This window comes from Panthera uncia, chromosome D1 (genome assembly GCF_023721935.1).
Source record: "Panthera uncia isolate 11264 chromosome D1, Puncia_PCG_1.0, whole genome shotgun sequence".
Classification (NCBI taxonomy): Eukaryota; Metazoa; Chordata; class Mammalia; order Carnivora; family Felidae; genus Panthera; species Panthera uncia.
Window position 1 is genome coordinate 38,463,322 of NC_064808.1, and position 16,085 is coordinate 38,479,406.

Sequence of the window (16,085 nt, forward strand, 5' to 3'; positions counted from 1 at the left end):
TATGGCCCCTACTTTGCTTTATCCTTTCCCAGAGTGTTCATGGGTACCTGACACAAGATACCCACATCGGTTTACCGTCTTCCCATGCTAGAATAGAGGCTTCATGGCACCAGGGACTTCACCCCATTTTGTTCTCTGCACTATCCTCAGGGCACAGAACAGTGCCTTCCCCTCACATTGTTGGTGCTCATGAATACCGACAGAATGAATGAAATGGATGAACGGCATCCAGTTCTGTCTGCTGTTCTCATAGTGTGCTGCTGAGTGCCTCCTTATCTCTGAACACGTTCCTTTGTGGGGGATGCCCTTCCTCCCATTTCTATCACTAGGCCAACCCCAGCTTTTCTTTACCCCCGCCCCCTCCTTCTCTGGGACCTTCCATGTCCCTGTGCCTTGGACCCAGGCCTGGCAAGGTGCCAGCTCTATCCTGACTCTGTTGCTGACTCCATTGCTGACTCCGTTGCACCAGAACATAACTGTTGATGTGCTTCTCTCTCTCCCCTAGGAGATTCTGAGCTCCCCAGGGAGGAATGTATTGTTTGTTCTGTATATCTTGAGCACCGAGCAAGGGCCTGGAGGATAGTAAACACTCCATAAACGTTTGCCGTATTAGCAAATACATGATAATTACAGCTGTCACCCATGGAGCATTTAGTATTTGCCTAGCAGTACCCCAAGCACTTTGCAGAGGTTAATTCGCCATCCTTTTAACAACCTTAGAAGGCAGGTGCTAATATAACCCCATATTTCAGATAGATAGATAGAGGCACAAAGAGGTTAACTAAGTTGCCCCAAATTCATACAGTGTAAGTGGCTGAAATGAGCCACTGAATGAGCTGGTTTGACACCAGCTCTGGATTCTGGGCTCTTAAACACCACCCCCTATTGCCTTAGTAATGAATGAATGGGTAAGTGCCATACATGTTGGACCTTAAATATTATCCTTTCTCTTTCTCTTTCCCTCTTCTCTCTATTCTCCCTCTGTCATTCTTAGTCAGTCCTGCCTCCATATAAACATTCATACATTCAGTTAACACATATTTATTGAGAACCCCCAATGTGCCAGGCACAGCACTGAAGGCTAGAGAGAACTTCTGTGATACTCTCATGGAACTTGCTATTGGGAGGTTCCAAGTAGGAGGGAGACAGATGCTATTTAATCACATGAGTACACGGGGACAGATTATAATAAGGGCCATTCATTCATTCATTCATTCACCCAATAAACGTCTATTGTTGGCTTACTATGTGCCAAGGGCCATTCTAAATATTGGGGATGAAGCCATATCTGTTTACACTCAAATAAACCGAAAACAAATAAGCAAACATAGAGTCAAGATAATTTCCGATAGATATCAATTACATTACGGGCACAATGAAGGGGAAAGCACCAGACCGAGAAGAAAACATACAAAGAACTAGGAAAGCACATCGCAGGGGACCTTGATCTAGATATACAATGACAGAAACCAATATATACAAAGTGCTTACTGTGTTTCAAGTACCAAGCTCTCCATACATCAGTCCATTTATCATTCACACCAACACGTCTGTGTAGTGGGTACCATTGTTGTTTTCATTTTACACGTGAGGACATTTTAGGCACAGAAAGATAAATGACTTGCTCAAGGTCAAACCACCAATAAGTAGCAAACCTACTGTATCAACCAAAGAAGTCTTGCTCTAGAGTCTATACTCCTCCCTGCCAAGTTAACACGTTCCTCTACCATCTAGAGCGGTGGTATTGAGACAAGGCACCAGGAACGGTGTGATCCAGGACAGGCCACCCCCTCTTTGATTTTCAGCATTCTGGGGTGAAAAACAGGGCTGCTGGACTAGATCAGAGCTGAGAGTCCCTGTTGGACGCCCAACTGACTGAGCCACCCGGGCGCCCCAACGACCACACTTCTTAAGTTCAGCACTATGGTTTAAATTTTCACTGTGGTCCGTGGCCCCCTAAAAAGCGCAGTAAATCACTCCTTCCAGAACGTAGTTAGTGTTCCATGAAATATACCAAGGAACACCCCATGGGTACTTTTGTATAGTTTACGCTGCGCCCACTCACAGGAGAGTCCAAATAAATGTCTGCAGTACCTTCTGTCTAGAAGGTGAATTCTGGGTCGATCTTAAACAGTATTCCAGATTGCTTCCTTTGATTTGCAATCACTCCTCCTTCAACTGCAACATTGTGTACGTTGAAGATCCAGATACAACTCTCCCCAGCCCTGATGTCATTAAGGCCAAATAAAGCTGAGCTGTACCGTTGTGATTTCATAAACATGCCCAGTAAATCCAACAGTGAAACATTTTATTGGGTGGGAAATGTCATACATAAGTTATTTATTTGCCCATCCAGACGCAAATAAAACAACTTCATGGTATAAGGGTATGGATGGATCCCATGGCTGTCAATGCCTGGTTGACAGCACGGTTAGTGGGGTGTGGTTTTTGTCGTTATAGTTTACATTTATATCACAGAGAAAAATAAATTTGGTCATTCAATGTTCAGGCCTTGAGTCACTTAACATTATAAGCACTTTTTAATAATGCATTGACATATAAAATATATACTTAAAGACAAACAGAGAGAATTAATATTTTATGGGCTACAACCCACAAATGTCTTTAGAAGCATTGATTGCTTCCTAAATCCATTAGGTTCTATTTTGATCTCCAATGGCTGGAGACAGTCTGCTCTGTGGTAGGAGTTATTTTGGCAACACAATAATTTAGAGATGGCCAATGTTTTGGTGACCTTCAGTTTTTGACTCCAAGTGTTAAAAAACTCTAATAAGAAGACACAGCTCCTGTCACACCCCTGCTGTTGTCATGATTATATATTAGCTGGTCAGAAGAGAACTGCTCTTCTGTGATGAAATTAGATTAATCAGGCATCAGGCTGATCCAACTAACCCACCCAAAGGTCAGGTTGGAGCTATTTTCCATCAAGGTGAAAACAATGATTATAACAGGAGCAGCCATCATTTATGGAAAGGATAATGTGTCATCCTATATAACCCTAGGGGGCACCATTCATGTCATAGGCCAGAAGATGATAGCAAAGGCGTTGTGAGGAAGGGATATCTTTTTCTAATTCAAACTCTCACAAAGGCACTATATAAGCTAGTCATCTTCCAATGAATGGCCTGCAATTCAGAGATCATTATCCCCATTCTACACTTGGAGACATGGACTTGGGCAGCCCCACAGCTGGCCAAGACTGATGCTGAGATTCAAACTCAGTCCCCCGGGCCTCAAATCCTGTGGGTTGTTTCCCCCGCAGCACAAGCCTGAACAACATATGAGCCGGCCAGTCGGAGGGACCAATGTTAACTCCAGGAGACTGAAGGAAGATACCAGCCGGAACAGATGGGAAAGCCAGGGCCTTGCTTCCCCGTGATGCTAGCAAAGCCCCTCACCAGAGCCTCCATCTGGAACACGATGAGGACATCTCTACTCCTTTGATGAAGACAATTCAGCTCCTTCTTGACTCGCGATCTACCAGATTCTCCAAAGCTCTTACTGAATTAAACCCTTGCTTCTCAGGTTTGTGTCTACTATGAGAGGCCTCTCTTCAATGCGGCCACAGCCCCTTTGCCCATCCCATCAGAGAACTCACCACACCGGATCATCAACGTGATCTCTTATTCTTATATTCTCTTATATTCTCTTGCATCTCAAACACCCTACAAGCCTGGGAGTGCTTGAGGACAAAAACTTCTGTTATTTTCTGTGCCATAGTTGCTGACAATTTCTGCTGAATGAATGAATGAGTTCAAATAAAGTGGATTTTCATTTAACTGTCTCACCTCTGGACAATCCAGAACTAAATGTAGAGATGCTCTCTCCAGGTCACCCATCCGTACTCTGTCCATCCTTCTTGGCTCAGCCATGTTTGAAGCCTCCTCTCTCCCCTCAGACTGTCTCCTCCACAGGACTCTTCTATATGCTCTCAAGCAAGCAGCTTTGTGTCTCCAAATGGTTGAGGAGTGCTTGTGAGAGAGGGCTATTTTCAGAATTGGAGGCACATATATATGTGTGTTTAACCTTCCTAAAAAGCCCCAGCCCTTCCTAGAGGAAAGCAAATAAAAGCAACTGACTCTCCTGAAACTAATATTACACTTTATGTCAACTAACTGGCATTTAAATAAAAACTAAAAAAACAAAAAACAAAAAACAAAATACAGTATTGAATACATATTTCTGAAAATGAAAAAAACTGAGATCCAAGATCTTAAGTAGTCAGACAGATGACTCATCAGGAGCGGATCTGGAATTTGAATTAAGATGGGGTCTCTTGTTCTTTCCAAGACACCAGGCTACATTCTCATTGAAGTGAAATAATGGTCTCTTCCTTCTGCCATTTTCTGTGGAAGCCACGGCAGTTCAGTTTCTAGCAGCCAACACCTGCTCAGGAGTGGTTCCATAATTACTCCCCAGAAACGTCACCAGGTTTTATGGTCTCTTTATACCAAGACCAGACTTCCAACTCAGATTTCGCACTGAAAGATGTCTGCATGTTCTTGCTTTGTAATTCAAAGTCTAAAGATTCTCATCCCTTCTTCCATCCATAAGCAAACTTCATCCATCCTGACTACTGGGATGGCCTAAGACAACTTGCCACCTGAAATGTAGTCCTGAGTCCTCCTGGCCAAAGACCAGTGGATCTCCCTAGAAACCTACACAGGACATACAATAGAATGAGGAGTCTGCATCTCTGAGTCTACTGCGATATACTCTTAGGGTGAACCCTGCTCCCTCTGCAGGAGGAGCCCAAAGTTAGAGACCCGAAGTGGATGGAAGAAGCAGAGAATGGCAAGGAACCGTATTTTTCTGATGTGGGTCACAATGCGACGCATCATTTGCTTCTCTTGCCATTTCGTTGGCTGTTCCTTCTTTCTCCTGCACTGATGCTCTTTGTCTTCCTGATATTTTAATGTTGGAGTGAGCACCCAGAGATCAGTCCTCAGATCTCTTTTCTATCTATACTTATTCCCAGTGTCATGGTTTTAAATACCATTTATTTATAGTCTGATGACTTCCAAAGGTATATATCAGGACTAGTCTTCTCCTCTGAACCTCAGACTCCTACACAGCCGCCTACGCAGCACCTCCACTTGGAGGTCCCTAGTAGAGACATCTCACCCTTAGTGTGTCCAAAGTTTAACCTTCCACATTTTCTTCTCCCCACACCTGCTTCTTCAAGTGCATTTCCAGGTTCATTGAAGAACAACTCCATTTTTCCACTGGCTCAGGCCAACAATTTCAGCCTTCCTTAACTCTTCACTTTCTCTCACAATCCAGAACTAATCCATCAGCAAGTATGGTTTGTCACATATTCAAAATATACCCACGGGCACTCGTGTGGCTCAGTCAGTTAAGCGTCTGACTCTTGATCTCAGCTCAGGTCATGATCCCACAAAATGCAAGATCGAGCCCTGCACTGGGCTCTGTCCTGACAGCAAGGAGCCTGCTTGGGATATTCATTCATTCATATTCTCTCTCTCTCTCTCTCTCAAAATAAATAAACTTAAAAACATATCCAGATTCAGTCCACTTCTCTACACCTCCATGGCTACAGCCACTGTTTGGGTCAGCCTCACCGCCCATGAGGATCACTGCAACACCTTCTAACTGCTCCCCTCGTGCCCTCACACCCCTTCCAGGCACCGTCCACACAGCAGCTCAAGTGAATCCTTGAAAAAGTAAGCCAGATGTTGTCTTTCCACTGCTCAAAACCCTCTCCTGGGTTTTCATATCCTTCCATGTAAAAACCAAAGTCCTTATTATTGCCTATAAGACCCCAAGCACCCATCGCTCTCCCGGCTCCAGTCACAGCGGCTCCCTGTTCATCCTGGAACACCAAACACACTGCCATTGCAAGGCCTTTGTGTTTGGTCTTCTCTTTTCTCTACACACCCTCATGCCTCAGTCTGTCACCTCAGGACTCTGCTGAAATGTGAGCCATGCCCACGAGGCCCTCCCCAACCAGCCTGGGTAACATACCGCCAGCATTCTGTCACCACGTTTCTAGGCTTTGTACCCGCCTTCGTTTTTGTTCCCAGCGCTTATAACCATCTAACATGTTATATGTTTTATTCATTTTATCTTGATTAGTTACTATCCCTTCTCCTCACTAGAGTATAAGCTCAGAACAGGACTCATCTGTTTGCATCCCTAGTGCCTAGGACAGTGCCTGGTACACATTAGAAACACAGAGAGTCATTTTCCAATGAATGAATGAATGAATGAACGAATGAATGGTAGACAGGAAAGTGTTCAGAGGCCCAAGAAACTAACCAAAAATATCTGCCAGTCCAAAGTAGTCCTAAGAGCTTTAGAAAAGCCCAACAGGCCAGACTCATGGCCCAGTCCCTGCTGTGCCTTCCTCCAGTGATGAGTGGGAAGGCTCTGGGACCTTCCCTGGAGATTGTCCTTAGGTAGTGGAGTATTTACCCCGAGGAATCTCCAGGTGTTTTTACAGAGCTCTTATCTAGAGTTATCTCTGCAAAGAGGTGAAACGCTACAATGGTGGATCTTTTGGGATACTAGTACCCTAGAGACACAAAGACTTAGTTAGTAGCAGATAGGGGAAGAAATAACCTCTTGTCCCCATTTCTCTGCCACTCCCTCTACGAGAGAGCCCAGCCACACCAAAGAGCGAGTCAACCTTAGGAGCACCGTCTCCAGGTGGGTGCTGGCACCCGTGTTTACTGCAGAGTTGAACAGGGAGAAACGAGGCTAGGGTAGGGATACAGGAAGAGGTGGCTTTTTGGCGTACTTTCCCACCCTCCTTGAGGCTGGTTTTACCTGAGTCCACAGCTGTCCCTCGACTCACTCTAGCACCCACCCCAATTTTCTTTAAATACACCCTTTGGATAACAGGCATGGTCCCTTTTGCCCTGGCCTCAAAACAGTGCCTCAAGGCAGACTGGTCTCTCATCTCCAGATGCAGGAATCTGTCATTTGAGAGCATTAACCTGCTACTGAGAACCATTCATGGGATGTTTATTAATGTGAAAATGGCATTCAAGGGGGTTGGCTTCACAAGCTAAAGATGCTTCTCCAGCATCTGGATCGGGGCCTGGGGCTTCTCTGGGTGCCGAGAGGGGCAGTCCCATATGTGGGGTAATGAGCTGGCTAACTTTGGAGACCGGCAGATCTGGTTCCAGCCTTGGCTCCACCACCGGCCCGGGGCATGTGAACCTCTCTACGCCTCAGTTTCCTCACCATATATGGAATTGCCCCAAGTACCTAGAGCTTAGGATAGAGGAGAGAATGTACATAGAATACTTAGAGCAGGGCCTGCCATCTCTCCCAGAAGCACTGAGGGCAGAAGGGGGCTCTGACCACATCTCCCCATCTCTCTCCCGGAAGCCTGGAGGCTCTGAGGTCAGGAGCCCTGTCCTATTCCTCTGTGTCCCCTGTCCAAGCACACTGTGCCTGGCACACAGCAAGGCCATCCACAAGGGCTTGCTGAACTGCCCAGAACTGAAAATACCTGGGCTGAGGGGTAGATCCAACCTTGGAGACTTGTAGGAGAGAAGAGAGCCGCCCGTGTGACTACCCAGAGAAATTACCATTCTGGTAATGTCGAGGCTGAAATAAAGAGCTGCTGACGATCTTTCCAGGTTGGAATCTGACTTCTGAAGGTGGCAGGGAGTACAGCACAGGGAGAGGGAGTTCTAATTTTTTTTTTTTCCTTGCAAAATTCATCACAGACACTCAGCTTAAGACACAGGGGAAAACAGCACTGTGTTTTGACTTCTAATTTATCTTCTTAATATCCACTTCCCCGTGCCCTGGACCAGAGCCAATGAGTCTCAAAGATCACATTTCACCAGCGACCTTGAAAGTGTGATTCAACATCTCTTTTTGCAGTAATAAGATCTTTTAACCAAAAGTGACCATTTTATGAGACTGATACATTACAAAGGAGCCAATAGGCAAACTGAAGCTCAGGGTTATTAAAGTCCTGGGAGAAATCAGTGTGCTCTGAAGTCAGCATCCAGCTGTGACTTAAGCAATAGTGACCCAGGGTTCAGGAAAGGTGTTTGCCAGGGGCTGAGATGGTGTCCAAAAGCACTGCTCACCCACCAACTATGCGCATGTCTACGGGTGAAGGAAAGGGCCCAAATCCTCCTCTCCTGGAAGGTCAGGGGTGTCAGAGGGGGACAGGGCAGGCTGTTGCTGAGGAGGGGAAGCTGCACGCAGCTGACACTCGCAGGGCAATTCTTAGTCCCCAGCTGTGGGTCTAACCAGGATTGAGGGGCTGGGCGGAGCTGAGAGTCTGAAGGGAAACTGAGGTTCCGTGGCAAGGGGAGGGAGGACCTCCAGTAGGTGGGAGAATGGAAGCAGGGGTGAGGAGTTCGGGGATGGGAGTGCAGAGGGGTGGGTGGAGCACAGAGGGGACTCAGGAATGATGAGCCAGTGCGTGAGTACGGCCAGCAGCCATCATGGGGGCAGAAGCACGATGCACAGGAAAGCCAGTTGCGTTTGAAGGGACAGAGACTGGCCGACAAACGGGGACGCCAGCAGTGCTAGCCCCCAGGCCAGCTTCTCCAGAGACCAGCCCTCCAGGCATCATGGAGTTTCTGGGACACCAGGGATGTGCCAACACCTCCCGCACATCTCCCAGGCAGAGGCTGCCTAGGAGAATTGGGGAACAGAGCAGTATTGACAAAGTGATGCAGTCTAAGGACATGCGTCCCTTTGCTGTCACTAGCCCTATCCTGATCCTATAGAGACACTGATATTGTCCTTTCTCCTTTTGTCCCTCTCTGACCCCCCACAGCAGCCAACCTGAGTATCAGAGCTGTACAAGTCCATGCTTAGCATATACAGTCCCGTCCTCCCTTCTACAGATGGGCAAACTGAGCCCAGAGTGGAATTGTACCCTGCCCAGTCACAGGGCAAGGGTGCAGTGAGGCTGAGGCTAGACCCCAGGTCTCCTGACTTGGAGTCTACCAGTCTTCTTTCTGTGACATGGAATTCAGGGGCAATTCTAATTCAGGGTATGACTTTGATATATTTTTATTACAAAACCAATGCTTGCTTCTTGTAACAAATTCAACTTAAATACGCATAAATAAAAATAAAATATTGAGATGATACACTTCCCCACCTACCCCCAAACACACACACCACTGGTAGTCGCTATAACAGTTTGGGACATCAGGGGTCAGGAGTCTACAGCCCCCAACAGACACAAGGACAGTGCCCCCAACACACACACACACACACACACACACACACACACACACACCCCTCAGAGAATCCAATCCTCTCTCCAACAGGCCTGCCAAGTGGTCCCTCAGTCCTGACTTGTGTACTTCCAACACCAAGAGAGATCACTGCTTCTGGAAGCATCCCGTCCACTGACCGATAGCTCTGGTGGTCCGAGAGGTCCTCCTCTAACTGAACAGAACCTTGACTACCCACAGCCCTAGTTTAGACCTTTTGACAACCCCAAACACACTGCTTCCTCTTTTAAGGAGGCCTTCAAGAATCTAAGAATACTACCCAAAGCCCTCAGAATCTTCTCACCAGGCAGCCCTCACCGGTTCTGTCAGTGGTACCTGCAGGACATGGTCCGGATTACCTGTCCCCACAAACATCACCAGGGCCCCGACCACAGAGAACTGCACATTTGTTGTTCCCTCACCCCTCCATGTCCCTCTTAAAACAAGGCAGCAGTCTCCAGTGAAGACTCATGAAACCCACTTTAGGAAAATCCAGTGTCCCTAAGTCCACACACAGCAGCCTAACCACTATGGAAGGATGATGTGCTTGGATGGTTTGAATTCTTTGGAAGAGGGAAGATCTGCTTCAACGGAGAGCCCCACTGCACGACCCAGCCACGCTGCTGCAGAGGGTCCCACCCCACCCATGAGACGCACGCCCCACGGGCCACCCCTTCACCTAATATTACCCAACTCCTCCTTACCTCAGAAGGTGAGCACCTCAGAAGGGATGCTGGCAGAGAGCCTGAGAAGTAGCTCACAGCGGAGACTCCCTCGTCAGGCGCGGTGCCCCCAGAAGGAAGGAGCACGAGATTCCTTCTGGAAACCCTGCAGACTTCGTGGATCTCACGGCGTGGCCCTGGGTGAGCCGTGGACGTGAGAGGAATGGCAGTATTAGGGCGTTCTGAATAACGCCGTAACTCTTCACAGAGAATCGGTGTGTAGCCATCCTCACGGGTTGTAGGTCAACGGTTGTACATCATACACCAACCTAATACAGACATCGTGGGGCCGAGGCCTGGTCCGTGAGATAGAATCCCAAGCAGGCTCCACGCCATCATCACAGAGCCCGACGCAGGGCTCGAAATCACGAACCATGAGATCATGACCTGAGCCAAGATCAAGAGTCTGGTACTTAAGCCACCCAGGGGCCCCGCAGGAGGTGGGTACTTTTACCCATAGCACAGATGAGGAAACTCTCAATTCCTGCCTGAGGCCAATGGAAAATTCTCCCAACTTAAGCCTTTGTTGGGGGGACTGCAAGGCTGGGATCAGTCTTCCAAGGCTGGGATGGGGTAGGAAATAAGACACGGTTCTGTCACAAGCACTCTGGGGTGAAGGGACAGAGAAGGGGCGGAAACAAAAGCAGAGACCAAAAGGAGAAAAGTGGGGAGAAAGACGTTGTCAAGGATGAGGCTGAAATAAAAACCGAAGCAACCAGTGCGTGGCACTGGCCTCCAAAGGACACCCAGAAACCCGTGGCAGGCTCAGCCCCTCCTCTCCTTGGAGGCGCCCCCCTGCCCTGAGCACAGCATGGACTGTGACAGGTGTTACAAGGAGTCACGGGTTCCTCCACCCTCCCGCGAAGATGGTGCCTCCTCAGCCAGAACGTGAGCAGACACACCTGCCTCTGAGCAAAGGGGAGCTGGAGGCAGCCACCCCTGCAGAGCAGTGGCCTGAACCCTGTCTGGATGTTCTTCTGGGGTGGTTTTGTCAGAAGCAAGAATCCTTTCTCCATCCCAGGCGGCTGGCACAGAGGAGCCCCTCACTGAATGAATGCACACTGAATGAATGAAGGACGGTAAAGCAAGCGCTGTCCAAGGTAGCAGCGGGTGGGCCTATGTGGGGGCTTCCTCTCCCCTCGCAGGGCCGACAATCAGGCATGTGCCCCCCTCGGGTGCAGACACGGACTGACGCACACACAGACACATGGGACATGCTCACGGGCCTCCTTCTCCCTCACTGACCCCAAAGCACAGCACCAGAAGATTCCAAGATACTGTGTGGACCCAAAGGCACAACAGCTGCCCACACCCGAAGGTCATGGGAACTGGCTCCTTCTCCCACTTCGCTGCCTGAGAAAGGCTTGCTGCTCACAAGAGGGGTTTAGCAGCTTCCTGCACCTCTGCCCTTACAGGATTCGTACTGCTCATTAACACACAGCAGACCACACCAGGCCCTTCGCCATATTCCCAGACAAAGACGGCCTTCCTGCATGCGGTCTGCAGCGCTAGGTGGAGTGTCCCTGCCACCTCTCCTACTTCCTGGCCCAAGGGCTCAATCGCAGCCACACTGAGCCTTTTTCAAGCCCTCCTGCCTCCATTTCCTCTTGACACTGGGCTTTTCATTCATGCTATTTCCTCTGCCTGGGACACTCTTCCCTCCCTTTGTACTCACCAGCTCCTTTTCTGCCTGCAGATTGCTGCTCAGGAGAGCTTTATCTCACCTTCCTGCCTGGGTTGACTCTCCCCTTCCTACCCCCCAATGGCACCACATCCCTGTCTGGATGCTCCATTTCTGTGAGCTCCTATGATTACTGTTGTCATTTGTACAGACTCCCAAATGCTATAAGGACAGGAGCCATGGCTACTTATGTTTACCATGATGTCTGCAGGGTCAAGCACAGTGCCTGGAACATAGGAGGTGCTTCAGAAAATACTGCCTAAAGGTATAAATGACTGACCGCCCAACAACCCTGGAAACAGTCGCTACAAACTGCAATTCCTTGGGTGTTATGGTTTTGTTTTCAAATAAAAGGTTTTCTTTTCCCTAATAAAAGTAGTATCTATACCATAAAGAAAATTCAGAAGTGAAAAATATCTTCTTTCCCACCACCCAAAGCTGTCCCCCAAACAGTAAAATCACCAGGTGCCGGTGCATGAAGCACCCAGAAGGCTGAGAGGACCCAACTACTTTCCTGGCTGTGACGCGGTCACTGGGAGGGGAACCATGCAGGGTAGTTTGCATTTTAGTTTCCAGAAGAAACCTAGGATGTGTCCTTCCACCTCCCACTGCACTCCCCACCTCCCACAAAGCAGGTCTTCAACGATGCTGCTCCTTAAAGAGCTAAGTGTTCACAGTCCAAATGGAAAGAGAAGTTCCTGAGACCAGAGTTTATGTAAGTTTCACACTTTCGTAAGTGAGATTTGACTTTAAAAAAAAAAAAAAAATCTTAAGTCACAAATTCTCCTTTTAAACATAACAAATAACATGGAGGAAAATGGCTCTAAATTCAGCACATCTTAAATATAAAACAGGCAAATTGCTACCAGGAGAGAAAAATAGCCAGACGTATAGGGGAGACAAAAAGAAAGAAAATCCAAATGCAAAAGCCTGCGGTAGTGGCCCAATTACATTGTCTTCTTCCTCACATTTATCTACAAAAGGTACTTTTCATTTCAAGGAAGAGGAATACATTTTAATTTGACAGCTGATATGATTCCCATTGTAAAATTAAAACACGTTTTGTCAATTTTTTTCAAAAACTATTTTATTGACACATAGAATTTCATGCTGCAGCCAGAACTCATATTTTACAAGCCCTGTAAACAGACAAAGGGATCCACACCCTCCCTCTAAATCAGCGGAGCACAGCAAGCAGAGTGCAGCACACTGGAAATGCTTTAAAGATACAGATCAGCCCAACTGAGTGAATGGCCGCAGTGGAAAACAGGAGCTTCCAGGGCAAGGCGGCAGGCCGTACGTGGGGACAAGGTCCAAGGGGGTCTGGGCGCAGTGGGGGAACGTGCCGTCCAGGTCCGTCCGGCACCTTCGGCCCGGACCTCCTGGATGACCACCTAAGAAAGATGGAATCACAGCCCTATGGTGTCATTCCCTCAGCTGGGGGCACGGGGCAAAAGAAAATAGCACAGTCCTCACCTAATCAACCACCAAGGCCCTTTTCAAAGAAGACGGAAGGACGGACATTCTGGGAAAGGGGAAGGACGACCTCAGGCTGCAGAGCTAGATCGTTCAGTTCACAGATGCTTTTCCCGTAACTACGGGGACGGCATATTTCAACCTGGCCCGACGTGCAGATGTGCTCAGTGACGTCAGTCAGTGCTGCCTGCCGGCCTCTGATGGAGCTGCGCACAGCCTGCAAGCGATGGTCCCAGCCTCAGCTCCGGTACTCCCCAGGAATCCGTGCAAGTCATTTAACCATGCAGAGCCTCAGTTTCTTCAACTGCAAGCTGGAAGTCTGATGTACATCACATCGCTGTTGCCTTTACATATTTGTGCCAGGGTGTCTGGCTTTACTGCCAGATGACATTCAAATCCTCACGACAGCCTAAGGAGGTGGGAATTCTGTGGTGGTTGTCAGCAGGGCTTCAAATCATTTCCCTCTCCTCCCAGCAAAAGGTGGAAACTAATTCCCACCCCACCGCCCCCATTTAGGCCAGACTTCAAAACTCACTTCTAATGAATAGAATATAGCAGAAGTGAGATGGGACCAATTCTGAGGCTAGGTCACTAAAGACAATCGGTCTTCTGTCTAGCATCCCTCACTCTCTCTCAGGATGCTCTCCTTTGGATCCAGCCACCATGTGGCGAGGTAACCCAGCTACATAGAGACCACATGTGGCCCAGGTAGATTCCTAGCTAACTATCAGCACCAATGACCCAATATGTGAGTGAGTGAGTAAGTGAATGAGTGAGTGAGTGAGTGTGAGTGACTGACTGACTGACTCACTCACTCACTCACTCACTCACTGAGTGAACCTCTGGATGATTCCAGCTTCTGTCCCAGTTGAGGCTGAATGGAGCAAAGAAAACTATCCTTGCGGAATTCTGCCCAAATCATAGATTGTGAGCAAGATAAGTGTTGTCATTGCTTTAAGTCACCTTTGGGATTTTTTTTTACAGAGCAAAAGGTTTCTGCAACGAATTATTGTCACACCCATTTTACAGATGGGAAGACTGAGGCTTGGAGAGATGAAGTTGCTTCACACAGCTAGCAACTGGCACCTGTAAGGACTTGAACCCAGCTGGCAAAGTCTGTACCCACAACGACTACACAGTACCTTCGTAGCCTGATTCTTCATCATCAAATCATTGCCTAAAACAGAGTCTGATTAATTCTCACTTTTCAGAAAACACTAACCTACATTCTCCATTCCCTGGGCATTCTGGTCAAGAGTTTAATGTATTCCCTCCTTAGCTATTATTTGTAATCATTATTTATTTTTTAGCTTTATTTAAAATTATTTTCTCTAGGAGAACAACTTTAAAATAAACACATATCCAGGATATCTGGTTAATTTGCTGTGGGCTGAGCTCCTGGGGTGGGGTGGGGGTGGGAAACTCACATTTAATAGCATCTGTGTGCACAGCACTGTGCTAAGTATTTGTCATTCATTATTCTAGACACATAGATTTTTTTTAAGTTACAGTTAGTTAAGATTGAACTCCATGGGGCGCCTGGATGGCTCAGTCGGTTGAGCATCTGAAGTCGTGATCTCACGGTTCATGAGTTCGAGCCCCACGTCAGGCTCTGTGCTGACAGCTCAGAGTCTGGAGCCTGCTTTGGATTCTGTGTCTCCCTCTCTCTGCCCCTCCCCCGCTCATACTCTGTCTCTCTTTCTCTCTCAAAGATGAATAAACATTAAAAAATTTCTTTTAAAGATTGAACTCCAGTGTTTGCTTATATGCACATATAAAATCCTCCTCCTCTACCCATTCTTGCTCCTCTCTCACTGCCCACACCCCAAGGATAGGTGCTAAAATCCCTATTACTTTCTTACTGTGATGCCATTCGCAACACCCAAATTCAAAGTCATCGTCCACCCTTTCTGCTACTTAAAGGCACAGGACTCTTTTCAGGACACACATTAACAGTCAACGTCTTGTTCGCTCCAGTGTCCTCCTCAAATTCAAAGGGTCCTCCTTAATGTCGCTAATAAGGTTTAAACTATCTGATCTCCTTTGAAATTCAGAGCATTCAAAGTCACTGAAGGTTTAACTGGAGGGTGGTGAGGAAGTCACAGACAAGGGCAATTCTTCCAGCAAAGGTGAATGGACAGGACAGGCAGAAGCCAGGCTGAGAGAGTTGGGAACAGGTGAAATGCAACTGGAAAGGGACAGAGGTGAAATACGGAAAAGGAACTGACTGAGCACTGGGCGCAAGGCACGGGATGGGCCAGAGATGGCATGAAGGGGCTCGGATGGGTAAGGCGTGGGAGGGGAGCCCCCTTGGAGGCAAGTGTAGTGAAGACAGGAGGCGAAGTTCCATCAGAAAGGAGGCAGTGAGCACCAGAGGACAGAGGCCAGGGAGAAACTGGTGAAACCACTCACTTGGTCTGGGACACCTGCGGACAAGCCACTTAGCCTCCCACCCCCCAGCGCCTCCATCCTTAGAGGAGGAATGAGACTGGAGCCGCTCCCACGTCTTGAGTCACTGGAAGAGGTAATGTTAGCGTCTCTTCGTAGGATGGATGAAGAACCAGGCACAGTGCCTGGCACTTACTCACTGCACGATAAATGGTCACTGTTCCTCAAACCCACCACACTTCTCCCACCTCAGGGCCTCTTGTACATTCTGCCTCCTTTTCCCCAGACCGCCCAGCTCCCCTTACTTTCCTCAGAGTAGGCACACCAGAGGTGTGGCTCATTTATTTGTTCTCGGTTATGAGACAGGCCGTCCACCCAGTCTCTCCCCTCCCTGACCATTTGGTCCGAGGCTTCATTTCCGCCCACCACCCAACTGAAACTTTATGATGCATTTCTTTGTTTTGCTTGTTTGTGATAGCAGGGCTATCTGTCACATTCACCCAGAATCCCCGGGACTGGCACATAGTGGGAGCTCAGTGAGTGTTTGCAGAAGGATGGAATTCATATTGATTATTG